Below are 15,137 nucleotides of genomic sequence, written 5' to 3' on the forward strand. Positions count from 1 at the left end.
TAGAAACAGCCAGGGTTCAACAGCACTAGAAACACCCCTTAACCATTAGAAACAGCCAGGGTTCAAGTATACCTACTGTCAAATTTTGACTTGGCGGCGTGGACTTACCTTGCTCCTTAATCATAAATTGGTGCCTCGGTGGTGTAGTGGTCAAGGCGCTCGCCTGGTAAACAGGAGGGTGTGGGTTCAATCCCAGCCGAGGCATGGAATTTTATCCTCAATATATTTTGAAAATTTGACCACAATAATAGTAGTAGCCCACTGCTGGAGTAAAGGGACTTTTCAGTCCTATGCGAGCAGTATAAATAAGCACTATTATTATTAGGTATTATTATTAAATTGCTAAATGTTTCAGAGCTTAAAATGAGATCTTCGATTACCGATTTTTATATGAAATCAAAATAGGTACAAGTACGTACATTACAACATGATTTCGGCATGAAATTTCAGTTCTCAGATAACTACCTAGTACATATAGGTACCTACTTTTGTTCTCGTACCTACATGGAGTCTGGAGTTATGAAAATCTTGACCTATGAATCTCGTTTTATGCTAACTCGACCTATAACTCTATCGGGGCCTGCGATTAGTAAACTTCTACAGCGACCTGCGATTAGTAAATTTACTACGATTTACCATTTATCGATCAGTGAATTGCCCAAGTCACGAGTCAGCCATATTGTACCTAATCTTTATTGTTTTCGATGATTTCGACTTGGTGCGAGACGATCGATTGGTATTTATTGACCGAGAGCTGGGCATGTCTAATGTTACCCGCCTTTTCATCCATGTAGGTACCTACCTCATGAGTATAAAGTTAATTTTGAATTTTCCTTCAAATTTCGAGGAGACTCTTGGTGACAAAAGCCCTGGAAAAACCGTCTCAGTTATGAGTGTTTTTGTAATCTGGGCCGTTTTCACATCTTTTGGCACAAGTCTATTCATTTAAGGCAGGAGTTCCATTCTTATGAGGTGATTTTTGGCCCATTTTCAATCAATTAAAACTTGTCGTATCGTACCTCTACTTTTTTTCATCAACAAGTTCCAAATTTCTAACAACAGTCCCTCGCCTTTTTCATCGTTAATCAACATAAATCAAACTGCTGATACTGTAGCGTGATAAAAGCACCGCCCGGTTTTGGCCACTAAGACTTCGAGTTTCTTCACTCACCTTTTCGGATCAAACCTACACACTACAGATTGAAAAATTCGCATCTTGAGAGGTAATTTTTTGTACGTGAGCTCTCAGTCTATTATTATAGGATCTAATTCATTCTGTTATAAATGTTATAATATAGTCCGATGTTCTCATATAAATCAGCCCAAATGCTCCACAAATGTCAAAAACAGCAGCGGAGGATTTAATGCAAAGGTTATTCCAGAGGTCATGTAGGATTTCGGTCATAATTAATAGCTTTGCAGTATTGACAAATATCGGAACAATAGATTTATTGTTATTAAAAAATGTAATTATTAGATTTATTATTAGGGTTAAAATTATATTATTAGATAAGAACACCTAATTAATTAATGATTTTATGATGTATTAGAACTTTTGGTTTTAATTTTTAGATAGGTAAATGAGCAGAGTTTTCATTACTTGAATTTATGACCCAAAAGCATTCTAAATATGTATATATACCTACAGTCGAATCTGTCTAGGAAATCCTAGGGACCGGCAATTTTCCCGCTTTTCCCAATTACATAAGTGTTTCTCTATTACAAGTACCTAATACCTACAAATCAAGGGGCATGATTTTTTCCAGGTTTCCCACTTAGACGGGTCCCAATTAGACAGGTTCGACTGTAGGTATCTAGCTATCTAGTTTTTTTTCCTGAAGATTGCGAGGTTGCATTAACGTTCCATCGTAGTTTTTGCTCTTATAGGCTAAGTGTGGTTTTCTTTCCTTGACGCATGCCTTTGACCAGGGTTGCAAATGTTGCTATGCTTTCATTGCCTGTGGTCATACGCGCAAACTTCCCCATTCTTTCTCCGCGCAAGTTTTCCAATGCGCTCGCATAATTTAATGAATTTTATTTCTCCGAACATCAGATAAAAATATCTGATCCAGAGAGGGTTGTATATTTAAATATCAGTTTAATAAAGCTGACAAAGTTGTTGATTATACTCTATATACAGGGTGTTTAGAAGGTACCTATACAAAACTTATGCTGGATTGCACGATGTCAGTTAGGCTTAGGCATTAGCCACTCTCGGCAGTCCAGTTAGGGTGTATTTTCCACTGCTCCAATAGAGACTGTATAGAAGAGTGGTCAATTTTTCAAAGGTCAAATGTCAGTTTCCCGAAAGAAAATACCTACAACTTTACTGGGCTGTAAATATCACTGCCATCCAAAACCAGTCCGGTCCATTTGGGCGAAATCCACTTCCTCAGCTACAACCCACTTCTTCGACCCCGCCGTGAATCGAATCGCGATCTCCGGCGTGCAAGCCTAGTGTGATACCCACTCGGCTTTTGCTTGAACAAAAGAGAGAAAACTATGATGACCTTTTTCTCGTTGTTCAATGTTCAAGAAAACTGCAAAATCATTATCTCGCCCAACAAACCACCCATGTTTAGTACCTACTTCTGGGACACCCTGTAGATATTCAGATCAGATTAATAAACCTGACAAAGCTGTTGGGTTCTTGATCGTGAGCTTTCAACATTCTTTCACCTAGGAAGTCACTCGATTTTTCTTATGCCCGCTAGTGTTGTGTTGGGTATTTCCTTGACGATTTATCCTATATGAGCTTCAAGTATGTGTCTGGGGGTACCTTCTGTGTAGGTACGTAGGTATGAAGCTATAAGTATATTATAAAGCACAAGTCTGGCATTCTGGCTGCAATATCTTTAGTAACTCTGTAAAATGTAAAATATATTAGAGAGGTGTAAAATGTACTTTACATACCTACATATTTTTCCTTACTGATTTATTCTAGTACAGGGGTTTCCAACTAAGTGGCCCGCGGGCCACATGTGGCCCGCCAGACCGTTTTTATGGCCCGCGAAGCATTTTGGGATTTGTACCTACAAAACTTACCTAGGTAAATGTAATAATAATAATGGTGTTCAGCTACAATTAGGAGAATACTTTTTGAAAATTTTTGCCTGCGGCGCTCAAAATTCGATCGGACCGCAGTGTTAAAAGTTGGGGGGGGGGTGCTCCCCTATGTACATAATTATGTGGCCGCGAAGTACCTCCCATTGTAGCATGTGGCCCGCATACACATGGAAGCTGGAAACCCCTGTTCTAGTACAAGATCCAGCTATGTGTCTGGTCGCTTGAGTCAACAATGAATTACCCAGGAAGAATAGATATACTAAAGGAAAAGAATAAATGATAAATTTGAAAGAACGAAGTGAGTTTTAAGTTTTCTCTCGAGGATTTTGCTTTTCATTTGTCTGCAAATCTGGTCTGTTTCCAAACTACGATAGCTTTCCACCATAACTCTCGAACGATTTGAACGATTTTGATGAAATTCGTTGAAACTGTACAACACGTTAAAAAGAAATCTTCTCATTAGATTTGAGGTCCAAATGGATCTTTGAGGGCCTCGTTGAAGCTCTTTTCCATACGCAGATCACTGAATCTGAATCACTAGTTAATTCATCATCCTACTTTTCAAGCATTTTTTTTTTTTTTTTTTTTTTTTTTTAAGTTAGGTTGGCTTTGCTGCGAGTACCTACAATCACGTAAATCATGCCTTCTGAAGTACAGAAGTTCATGTTCATTAATTCATTTTCGTTCAATTCATTTCATTCATTCTATAGATGTTTCATGATCTCATTCTATCACCGAAAAAGCATTGCGATGTTTCTCTACAACAGCACGGCGAAGATTTGTTGCTCTTCCACAGTTTACGAACGTTGTGGAGCCTCAAACAATGCTGTTATTAAAGAAAAGTGAAAGAGGCCAATTCTCCGTGGATCGTTCGACATAGAACTTTATGCCAGAGTTGTGACCTTTGCTTGAAAATATCACCTCATTGAAACTTGAAGCCAATGCAGCATCCACCCGTCACCTTTCTAGAGTCATCCACTTCAGCCGAGATTAACCTTCCGCGATTTTGATGAAATTCGTTGAAACTGATGTACAACGCACGTTCATCGTTCAAAAGAAATTTTCTCATTAGATTTGAGGTCCAAATGGATCTTCGAGGGCCTCGTTGAAGCTCTTTTTCATATGCAGATCACTGAATCTGAATCACTTCGACATTTTTTTAGCCCACATCAAGTTTCGCACACACAGCTGAGGTCAACCACAACTCATCATCCTACTTTTCAAGCATTTTTTTTTTTTTTTTTTTTTTTTTTTTTAAATGGGTTTTTTTCCTCGCAAACAGATTTCAGATTGGATCGCCTGGTTGAATCTGTGGTATCAAGATTGGTTTTTCTCCAAATTGCAGATCAAAAGTTTCCATTCCCTTCTGTCTTGTGCTCTTCTCATCCATTTTGTCCCTGCCACTTCTCTGATTGAATCATCCTATCTAATTGGTGGACGTCCTCTTGCTCTTTTTCTTTGGCTACCATTCTGTTGTTCGTCCATCTATTGTCAGGTTGAATCGGGGGAAAAAAACTTTGGGCGAACCCGGGGTCTGCCGATAGGTCGAGAAAGGCCCAACTTTGAAATATTAAATGAGAATCCTCTACTTGTGAAAGGGCTCCAAAAACTCGATACCTCTGTACAATAGTAAAGGCTCTTTTGAAGACTCTTTTGAACAGAACGGCAGTTGCGTACGGCGTACGGGCGTTAGTTAGTCGCGGATTGTGTTACGACTGTTATCGTGTTTTTACTGATGCCTCATTCTAAGAGGTCCTGAGCTCCTGGAGGAAGAAAGTATGAATTCTCCAGAGTCTCCAGTGACTCCAGTCACATTATTTGGACCTCTCACCCTGTACTACAGTAAGAAGCTATCATTGTAATCCATAACGCTATTAATACTTTAAAGTTTATGAGGTGTACATTGTGTGCATTATTACATTGTATATGTATACCTACTATGAATTCATTGATCTTGATCCAGAAATTATGAAATGTGTGACTACACTAGAGAGTTCTTTATGAGATGTGACTTTAGTTCCATGTATTTAGATCAATAGCATTGATCTGTGTTAACCTTTGCATGTTTCCTATTGACGCACGTGACGTGTGTAGTCACCCTTTTTTCCTGGATAGATTACAGGGTGGCGTTTTTCCGGTACTGCGAAAGCCAGTTCCGAGGATCCGAGATATTTTTTTACACTTTAATTAAAAATGTCCAGTAAAAAAGGAATAAAAATTTTCAGGTTTTCAGTGACGGCAATTTTTACCTTCCATTCAGCGTCAAACTACCCGTTTCCATCACACATTAACCTCAGCCAGCCTGAGTGCTGGGGCGTCAGCATTGCCCAAATGGTCATCCATCCCGATACCAACCAGGAGGAACGTTTCATCCTGTGATTTATTGAGCATTCAGCGTGCTGAAGCCGCCACTCCGGTGTCAAAACATCTGGTCATCTAGTTTGAATCGGGCTCTTGTCAATGGAGGCTATTCGGAACTAGATCTCTCTATTTTACGACACATTATATTGGCCACATTTAATGAGTTTTGTGAGGCAGCCTGGCAGACTTCGACATTTTTTTTAGCCCACATCAAGTTTCGCACACACAGCTGAGGTCAACCACGCCCCTCCATCAAGCTTTTGTCTTTCCTTTGTCAAGAGTTTGGAATTTTCGTGTGGGGTTTCATAAATTTTATGATTTTATGTCTTGAATGGCATTTTTTTGACGAGATAATTTTCACTCGATTTCTAATAGGCACTCCAGATAGATGTGTATATAGCTACTTGTAAATCAGTCGATGTGTGGGATTTTTCGAGTTCCTATGACAAAGGCTTGTATGGATGAGGATTTACGGGATTTCATATAGGGTATATGAAATTAGGGCCTTGGACCTGGAATTAGGACCTTCTTGGACCATTTTTTCTTTTCTTCTCCTGAATAATGTAGTATTGGCCTACATACATACAACAAGTATTGGCCTACATACATACTACAAGTATTGGCCTACATACATACTACAAGTATTGGCCTAAATTTTGGAACATTCCGCCCCCACTAAGCCACTGATTCTTGCCCCACTCCCTAGCTGAAACCCTAGCTGAAACCCGGGATTTTGGCCTCAACGATTCAACAGTCCAATTACAAAGGTCGTAGCGAGGTTTCTATTAGCCAATTTTCAGATCTCCAACTGAACCCATCACCTTTAGAGTCTTTAGACATGTCGAACTCCTCCACGAAAACAGTCAATCTATCCGTCCTTCTCTCTATGTTGGTTTGTTGGTATATGGTATAAGGATAAGGAAACGTCAGACTATCATCAATATGGTACAAGAATCAACAATCAGCAGTATACATAGTTAATACCAATGACTATTATGATCATTGAAGTAGCAAAACCAAAAAAAGTTTGTAACATGATCCGAGTAAAAGTAGCTAAAGCAAATAAGCAATTTTGTATAATATATAATATCTATTCTCTTTCTATCCTTTGTTTTGTGTCTACTTATTCTGTTTATACCTATACCTATATATATCTTTATTCTGTTTAATATAGCTTTATTCTGTGTTTATATTTACATCTATATTGTGTTTTATAATATCTCTTTTATAATTATATCTATATTTTGTTTCAGTTTAAAGCGCGGTTATTAGCTCCGGGAATGGATTCATAACTTTTAACGTTAATTGTTATGACTTCATTTTCAGCTTCACATAGCTTTGCGTCAGTTTAGGCGTAACAATTGCCTCACGCTGATGTCTATAGCTTTGAGATCCCGTACCGTAATTATTTTTCCAATATGGCGGCTAAAAAGAGCTTTTGTGACAATATCTCGTCTCCGGTAATTTTTTACTGTTAATTTATTTATCGTAGCAGGAATACTTTGAACTTAGGTATAGGCCAGCTATGTCCAACTAGCGGCCCGCGGGCCACACGTGGCCTGCCAGACCATTTTTATGGCCCGCGAAGCTTATTGGGTGGGCCCCAACGGGGCTTGATTTTTGCTCTTTTAATATGGGGTGGACGAAAATGTGGAGCATTGTGAAAATGAATGACGTGAAAAATGACGAAAATCTGGAGACGAAAATGTGCTTTCCCAACTGTAGTTATCCCCTTCAAGAAAATCCTGGATATGAACCTCCTAACCTGTGTATGTGGCCCGCGAAGCACCTCCCATTGTAGCATGTGGCCCGCATACACATGGAAGTTGGAAACCCCTGTCCTAGTACAAGATCCAGCTATGTGTCTGGTCGCTTGAGTCAACAATGAATTACCCGGGAAGAATAGATATACTGAGACAAAAGGAAAAGAAATAAGCGATAAATTTGAAAGAACGAAGTAAGTTTTAAGTTTTCTCTCGAGGATTTTGCTTTTCATTTGTCTGCAAATCTGGTCTGTTTCCAAACTACCTACGATAGCTTTCCACCATAACTCTCGAACGATTTGTCCGCGATTTTGATGAAATTCGTTGAAACTGTACAACACGTTCAAAAGAAATCTTCTCATTAGATTTGAGGTCCAAATGGATCTTTGAGGGCCTCGTTGAAGCTCTTTTTCATACGCAGATCACTGAATCTGAATCACTATAGTTATCTCATCATCCTACTTTTCAAGCATCTTTCACTTGAAACCATAATGAATAATTGCCTGACTGCTAACTATACAAAGGTAGATATTTTATAAAGCAAGACTTGACAATGATGGTTCTTTGTACACTGCCCTGATCCAAACTTCTGTGTAGGTAGCACTGTAGGACTGGTAAGCAATCATCCTGATTGGTTGATATGACGGAATTGAAATCTGCAGAAACTACGGATCCAACAACCGACATAAATTTAGATTGAAGTGTTTCACGAAGGGTCAACGAGTCAAGGTCTCAGTTTAAGTTTTTATTAGGTTTGTTTACTTGCGTTGTTATTCTTGTTCATAAAACATTCCACAGTGTAAAATCTTTGTAACTTTTTATTCATCATCTCAGAACTTTATCCCAGAGTTGTGACCTTAATTTGCATGAAAATATCACCTCATTGAAACTTGAAGCCAATGCAGCATCCAGCACCCGTCACCTTTCTAGAGTCATCCACTTCAGCCGAGAGCCGAGATTAACCTTTCCTGGAACACAGTTGTGCCCACACATAGTCGACTGGTCGTCGATCGACGAGAAGAATCTGTGTTGTCAAGGCAGTGTATGGTTTCACTCGACATCAATCGATGTCCATCGACGGCCGGTAGACTGTATGTGTGGAAACACCTTTAAAGCTCGTTTCCTGTCTTTTTCCTATTATATTATGGTTTGGTGCAAGCACTATGACACCAAAAGAGGGGAAACGAGCTTCAGAAGAGGAGAAATTGCAAAAGGAAAATAAGGCTTTTCATTCTTGTCCATTGTGGTGATGATGAGCACCCACAGTTTTAATCTAGTCTGTTCCCCAAAGGGTTAAAGCTCTAGGTGAAGAAGAATGCATAGGTCAAGTGAGTGCGGGGCAACCGCCTCAAAAGTGTGGACGTGTCTCAGTCTCAGGGGATGTCGATCAACATCGGAACTAATGAACATTGACGTTTCTTTAGAATTACTTCTGGGCATGTCGGAACCTAAACGAAAATATGACTTGAAACGCAAAGCTGTGTCCACACATAGTCTAGGGCCGTCGATCAATGCCGTCCATACTGCCTCGACAACATAGATTCACCTCTTGGATGACAGCTTAAGAAGATCATTACAATGTACCTATTTGATGAGTAATTTCGATTTAACTGAGAAACGCTTGATTCAGGTGACTACATTTACATCCCAACCATCAAGTACATTTTTATGAAGATCGCTTCACAGCTTAGAGGTCACGGGTTCAAAACAATGAGTGATGATGGACGAAATTCTGTCTTGTTGTCTTCATCAGAATTACTTACAGGGTGAGTCAGTCTGGATGGCAACAAGGGACTGCTCAAGGGATGACATATTAGGCACAAATATTGAGTGATTGGCTACTCACAGGTCACGGGTTTAAAAAAATGAGTGATGATGGACGAAATTCTGTCTAGTTGTCTTCATCAGAATTACTTTCAGGGTGAGTCAGTCTGGATGGCAACAAGGGACTGCTCAAGGGATAACATATTAGGCACAAATATTGAGTGATTGGCTAATTATATTAATTAAAAGCTTATTAACGACTTAAATTAAGCTAAACTTCCATTTCATGAGCCATTAACACTAAGTCACTGTTTGTGTCCAGAATAACGTAAGTAGAGTCCAGTAATTTCGCTTTGATTACCCCAACTTTTGAAATAAAATTTTTAATAATTCCATTGCTTGTTTCTTGATTTCAGGCGGAGAGATGAAAAAGCTATGACAGGAGGCTATCTGAGCTCCTCTTCTGAGCGCCAGGTAAGTCACCACTTACGTACTTACCCTTCTAACTAAGGTTGATAAACGTGTGAATAGCTAAATTATTTGTCCAATGGAAAGGAGCTAAAATAGCAACATCCTTTTCTTGCGAAAAAAGAAACAGAAAAGAAATCAAGGTTAAACATTATCTTTTGTGAAGTTTAAGCTATTTATTTTAAAAGATGATCTCACCATATGGCTTTCTCAAAGGTTAAGAACAAAAGGTCTTTTGGTAGTGCTTTCTGTTTGGTGGGTATAGTGTATTTTTAAAAAAAAAAAAAGGTTTGACAGAGGGAACTGTAACTTCTATGGTCTTATCGTCCCGAAATCGAAGAGAGAAGGAAGACAGGATAGGATAAACGTGTCAATAGCCAAATTATTTGTCCAATGGAAAGGAGCTAAAATAGCAAGATCCTCTTCTTGTGAAAAAAGAAACAGAAAAGAAATCAAGGTTAAACATTATCTTTTGTGAAGTTTAAGCTATTTATTTTAAAAGATGATCTCACCATATGGCTTTCTCAAAGGTTAAGAACAAAAGGTCTTTTGGTAGTGCTTTCTGTTTGGTGGGTATAGTGTAATTTAATCACATTCCATTCTATGGTTCGATATAGGTAAATCTGGTTTTCAATTTGAATGAAATGGCACAAATAAATTATTCTTTTGAAATTTGAAAGCCGATTTTATTACAACCAAATCGGTTTTATTAAAACGCTCATCGCATTTTTGAAATTGTTTACGTACCTTTTTGCATACAGTATTCTTTTTGGCAAAATGTAACTGATATCAAGCAAAAGATACGGGTATACCGGTTTGAAAAATCTTTTTCTTTGAATTTAAGGTGTGTAATTTAATCACATTCCATTCTATGGTCGATATAGGTAAATCTGGTTTTCAATTTGAATGAAATAGCACAAATAAATTATTCTTTTGAAATTTGAAAGCCGATTTTATTACAACCAAATCGGTTAAAACGCTCATTGCATTGTTGAAATTGTTTACGTACCTTTTTGCATACGGTATTCTTTTTGGCAAAATGTAACTGATATCAAGCAAAAGATACGGGTATACCGGTTTGAAAAATCTTTTTCTTTGAATTTAAGGTGTTGTTAATCTTAATAATGGTTTTTGGTGCAAAACATTTAACATTATTTAAATACAGTATTGGCATAACCGCAGGCGAAATTACACCGTTACATAAACAATGCGAGCTGTGAATGTGTGTTGTCTGTAGAGATCCTCGTATTTATAATGGCTTAAACTAGGTAATGTCCTGATTAAAAGCGGATTTTTTAATTGTTGTTAACACAAGATTCTAATCCATATGCTGATCTGGTCTGATAGTGAATTCTTTAACGAAGTTCTAGATCTCGTTAGTGCAGTTGGGGTATTCTTTGATCTTTTTTTATGGTTTTGACAAACCTATCAAGTAGACATTTTCTCAAATACCCAAATAGATGTTATGTACATACATGCAAGCAATGCTACATTACTCTCAACAAAGAACAAAGTAGATATTCCATATTGAAGCAAAGCACTGACGGGAATACCTACACCACATCTTGTCAAGGTGGCTTATTAGGCATGTTTTCCTCTCTAATTTAGTTTGTTTAAACGTGTGAAACTTGTACATTATTGGCTTTAGCTGTCATCGTCTCCTAGTTTTCTGAAGTTTTTCTCACACACTTGCTCGAATAGGAATCAGTCCCTTGTGTTGGGCGTCCTTTCTTTTGGTGAATTTCTGGTGAACTAGTAATACTTATCAGTGTGATAATTGTGGTGGACACTGGTATTTGGTAAGCCTGACATGTTTGTCTGCTTAGTGAGACTGGACATTGTGCCTTTCAATCATTGTCCATTAAAACTTGCATCGTCATAAACAAGTAAACATTTGTACATACGTATAAGAAAAATGCACTTCCATGTAACTGTGTAGGAATGCAATGTTCCAACTATATGGTACTTGCAATGAAGATGAATCTCTGGGCAATATCATACTCTGAATTACCTATATCGTTGAATCTTTTTATGTCCTCTTTGTGAAAAACCACCTCAGGGATCCCAACAGACGGGAAAGGCTACAATGAAGGACCAGTGCTTCCAACGCCAGATAACATGTTGAAGAAAACCAAGATTGGACCAGTAACATATCTATCAACCTAATCCACCCTGTAAGTCATATCGATCATAGATGTAAAATATTAAAAGTTAAAATCAATCTCAATCGAAAAATAATAAAAACACTGTGTGCGCAATTGGAATAAGTAATTACATCTCTCTACTTATTGATCACTCAATTCATAAAAGAAGAAAAAAAAAGGCCATTATGATGCAACTAAAGTGCAAGGTAACGTCTGGTGCATACTAACTACAAGACTAATGCGCTTGCGATCTGTTAACTACCGACTTAATCAATAGACAACGAGTTGCTAACATGCAATTTGCAGATGGAGTCCGGCTTTTATTTTCAAATCATTGCTCGATAGGTGTCATTATTGGTTCAATTAGTTGATGTTATTGTATCCAATGATAGACTTACTTCGTGTCAATTAATAGACATAAAACATTCAGAGATAAAACCGTGAAGGGTTAAAGTTCTGCTAGAGTTCAAGAGATCAAAAAACAACATAAACTAGGACACCGGAGACTTGAATGGAAAACCCATAAGACAAGTTTGCAAAAACAGTTAACACATTCAGCGTCACTACATCTATAGATGTAATAGTGAAAACCGAATCTAGTGTGTCACTTACTTTCTATATTGTTCCAATATGTATAGCTATAATGTTATTTATACAAAACTGTAGCCCACAATATTATACAACTGTTTATTTTATAAAAAAGAGGACATCTATAGATGTTCATGACACATCACATACCCTGACATAAGGGATTAACAAGATAATACATCCATAGATGTAATATTACATCTATATAGTTTGCCATTTGTTGATGGGGACTATTGGGGACCATTTATCTGGTTACGTTAGCAAAAGAGGCATTTAACTACAGTGTCAATTAATTCCCTCAATCTTGAGAACAGTGATGACTAATGACAATGAAACAATAGGCTCAACAAGGCTCAAATATACCTAACTTAAAAAATAACTATGAAAATATTACTTTTGTTGATACTGCCATGAGTTGGATCCTTATAACTTAGGATCCTTGTAACTTATAAGTCTTAAAACGAACCAATACAACCTATTGGTAAGTTTGTGAGAAAATGTGAACAAGGTAGAAAGGAGAAGTTTGCCATTTGTTGATGGGGACTATTGGGGACCATTTATCTGGTTAAGTTAGCAAAAGAGGCATTTAACTACAGTGACAATTAATTCCTTCAATCTTGAGAACAGTGATGACTAATGACAATGAAATATTAAAAACGCTAGAAAAATGCAAACGATAGTAATGATAAGAATAGGCTCAACAAGGCTCAAATATACCTAACTTAAAAAATAACTATGAAAATATTACTTTTGTGTGATACTGCCATGAGTTGGATCCTTGTAACTTATAAGTCTTAAAACGAACCAATACAACCTATTGGTAAGTTTGTGAGAAAATGTGAACAAGGTAGAAAGGAGAACTGTGTCGAAGTAGACCTTGCGGTTAACTTGGCTGACCTCAAGGATGACTTACTTTTTGGATCGGTACTATTTTTTTCTTCTTCCACTCCGATCTAAATAAATATTGAAATCAAATGTATAACATCGTTCTCGGTTTTCTGTGGCCACATCTCTTACACATAACACAACGTCAAGATCCAAGACAAATATCTCCAGGCGGATTTAAAATCAGGCTATCAGACTCTTCTCATCAGACGTGTTCCCAAACATAATGCTCTTCAAGAGGTCTTCTTGGTTCTTAAACTTGCTATTATCATCGTTTCAGATTTCAATATTCAAATCTCATTTCGAACAAAGGAAGCGATCTATCACGAATATTGGCGAAGTGATTTATTATGACAACAGAACCCATTTGGAAGGAATAAGATTATGGTATCGTGGACCAAGGCTATTGCTGTGCACACACTAGTTACCGGTTCTAACTTGTAGGTGATAATGATTTTCAACGCTGAGATTATGGTATCGTGGACCAAGGCTATTGCTGTGCACACACTAGTTACCGGTTCTAACTTGTAGGTGATAATGATTTTTAACGCTGATTTTCTTTCTTTCACGCTTTATTATCGCCAGACGTAATGCAAGACAAGCCAGATCTTCTTAGGGAAGTTTTATAATATTGGAGAGCCTGTTTAGAACTTCTCGATCCGAGGTATTGAAGACTGTTTCAAAGACAGCAATGAGCACATTGGGCATCTAGATGAAAAATCTTCAAGATTTACAACAAATTTCTTCCTTTCGACTTCATCCACTACCGCTCCTACAGCTACAGCATATTGCTTATTCCTAGATCTAACGCAAAACTCGATCGGAGCATCCAATTTTAAGCTTTGCTGGATTTTATGGTTGACCTTTTGTCGTCAGTTTCAAAAACCTTTCTCAAATTCCCATTAAGGTTTTTTCAAACCAATCACCGGGCCAAAAGGACGAGCAAACCCATTAGACATCTTAGGATATTGGTTTCATTATTATTTATCGCACATTCTCGATCTTCCTGGTCGAAAATATTTCACGACCTGAGCAAACACTTGACCAAAATAAATACGACCTAATGTTACGTAGGTGACTATAAGACTTATATGTATTGAGCTTTATCTCCATTTGCCGAACATCATTTCGAACAATTTAAAAGTGTCATTTAGGAATGTTGATATCGGCATATTGAAGTCGTGGGTTGTTCTTTTCTGTTTGTGCCGCCAGTTTAGGGTCTATGTCCATTTTCGATAAAGATGTAATCTAACCTTACTGAGTACGAACAAAAAAAAATTGGGTATACGACACAGAATCACGCGAATTGAACATCGCGATCCCAAAATCGGTTCCGAATTGAAATTGCCTCGCACCGATTGGATTTTCAATCAATGACACAGTGGGAGGTTCGCCGGATCTTATTTATGTGACATACTACTTATGTTCTCAATATGATCAAACAAATGTCAACTCCATATATTCTCCTAACATATGGACTTTTATATTTGACTAAACCTTGAACTTGTTTCGTATTTAGGCTAATGCCATGCAAGACGGCTTGAAATCCATCACTTGCACTCGTAATTGTCATGATCGTAACGTACAGATTAAATTGAGCTAATGGGGCAGTTACATGAAAGTGACCTCGTGGTATTATATCTGTTCTTTTTACCTCGCAAATTTCTCAAAAAAGAAGACTGAGGGGGAAATTGTAGACCCTTTTCTGCGTTTAATACAGAAGAGGCACTGGCGAAAATTCGAGATAAAATTTGAATTATCCATCACATCTGTCCTCAACTCCTCATGTTTGTCCCTTTACTATCTGTGTTATCGTTATTGGAAATGTTGAAATTGGCAATATGCATGTTTCACTTTTATGATGACGGCATTTTCCAAACAACAAGATTTTCCAAAATTTAGGTACTTGGATCCAACTATTTTTGATATTGGGAGACACTAGATTCGTATAAGCTTAACACATCTTTTGGGGCTGTTTGCCCCTAAACGTTGTGGGAGATGTCTCATTCCCCCGTTCATATTCAAATGTATATTTGAGACAACCAAACAAGCAACTGCCCCTTCTAAATATTAAAACTAACTTTGTTTATACTCCTAT

This window comes from Diaphorina citri, unplaced genomic scaffold (assembly GCF_000475195.1).
Source record: "Diaphorina citri unplaced genomic scaffold, Diaci psyllid genome assembly version 1.1 scaffold334, whole genome shotgun sequence".
NCBI classification, from domain to species: Eukaryota; Metazoa; Arthropoda; class Insecta; order Hemiptera; family Psyllidae; genus Diaphorina; species Diaphorina citri.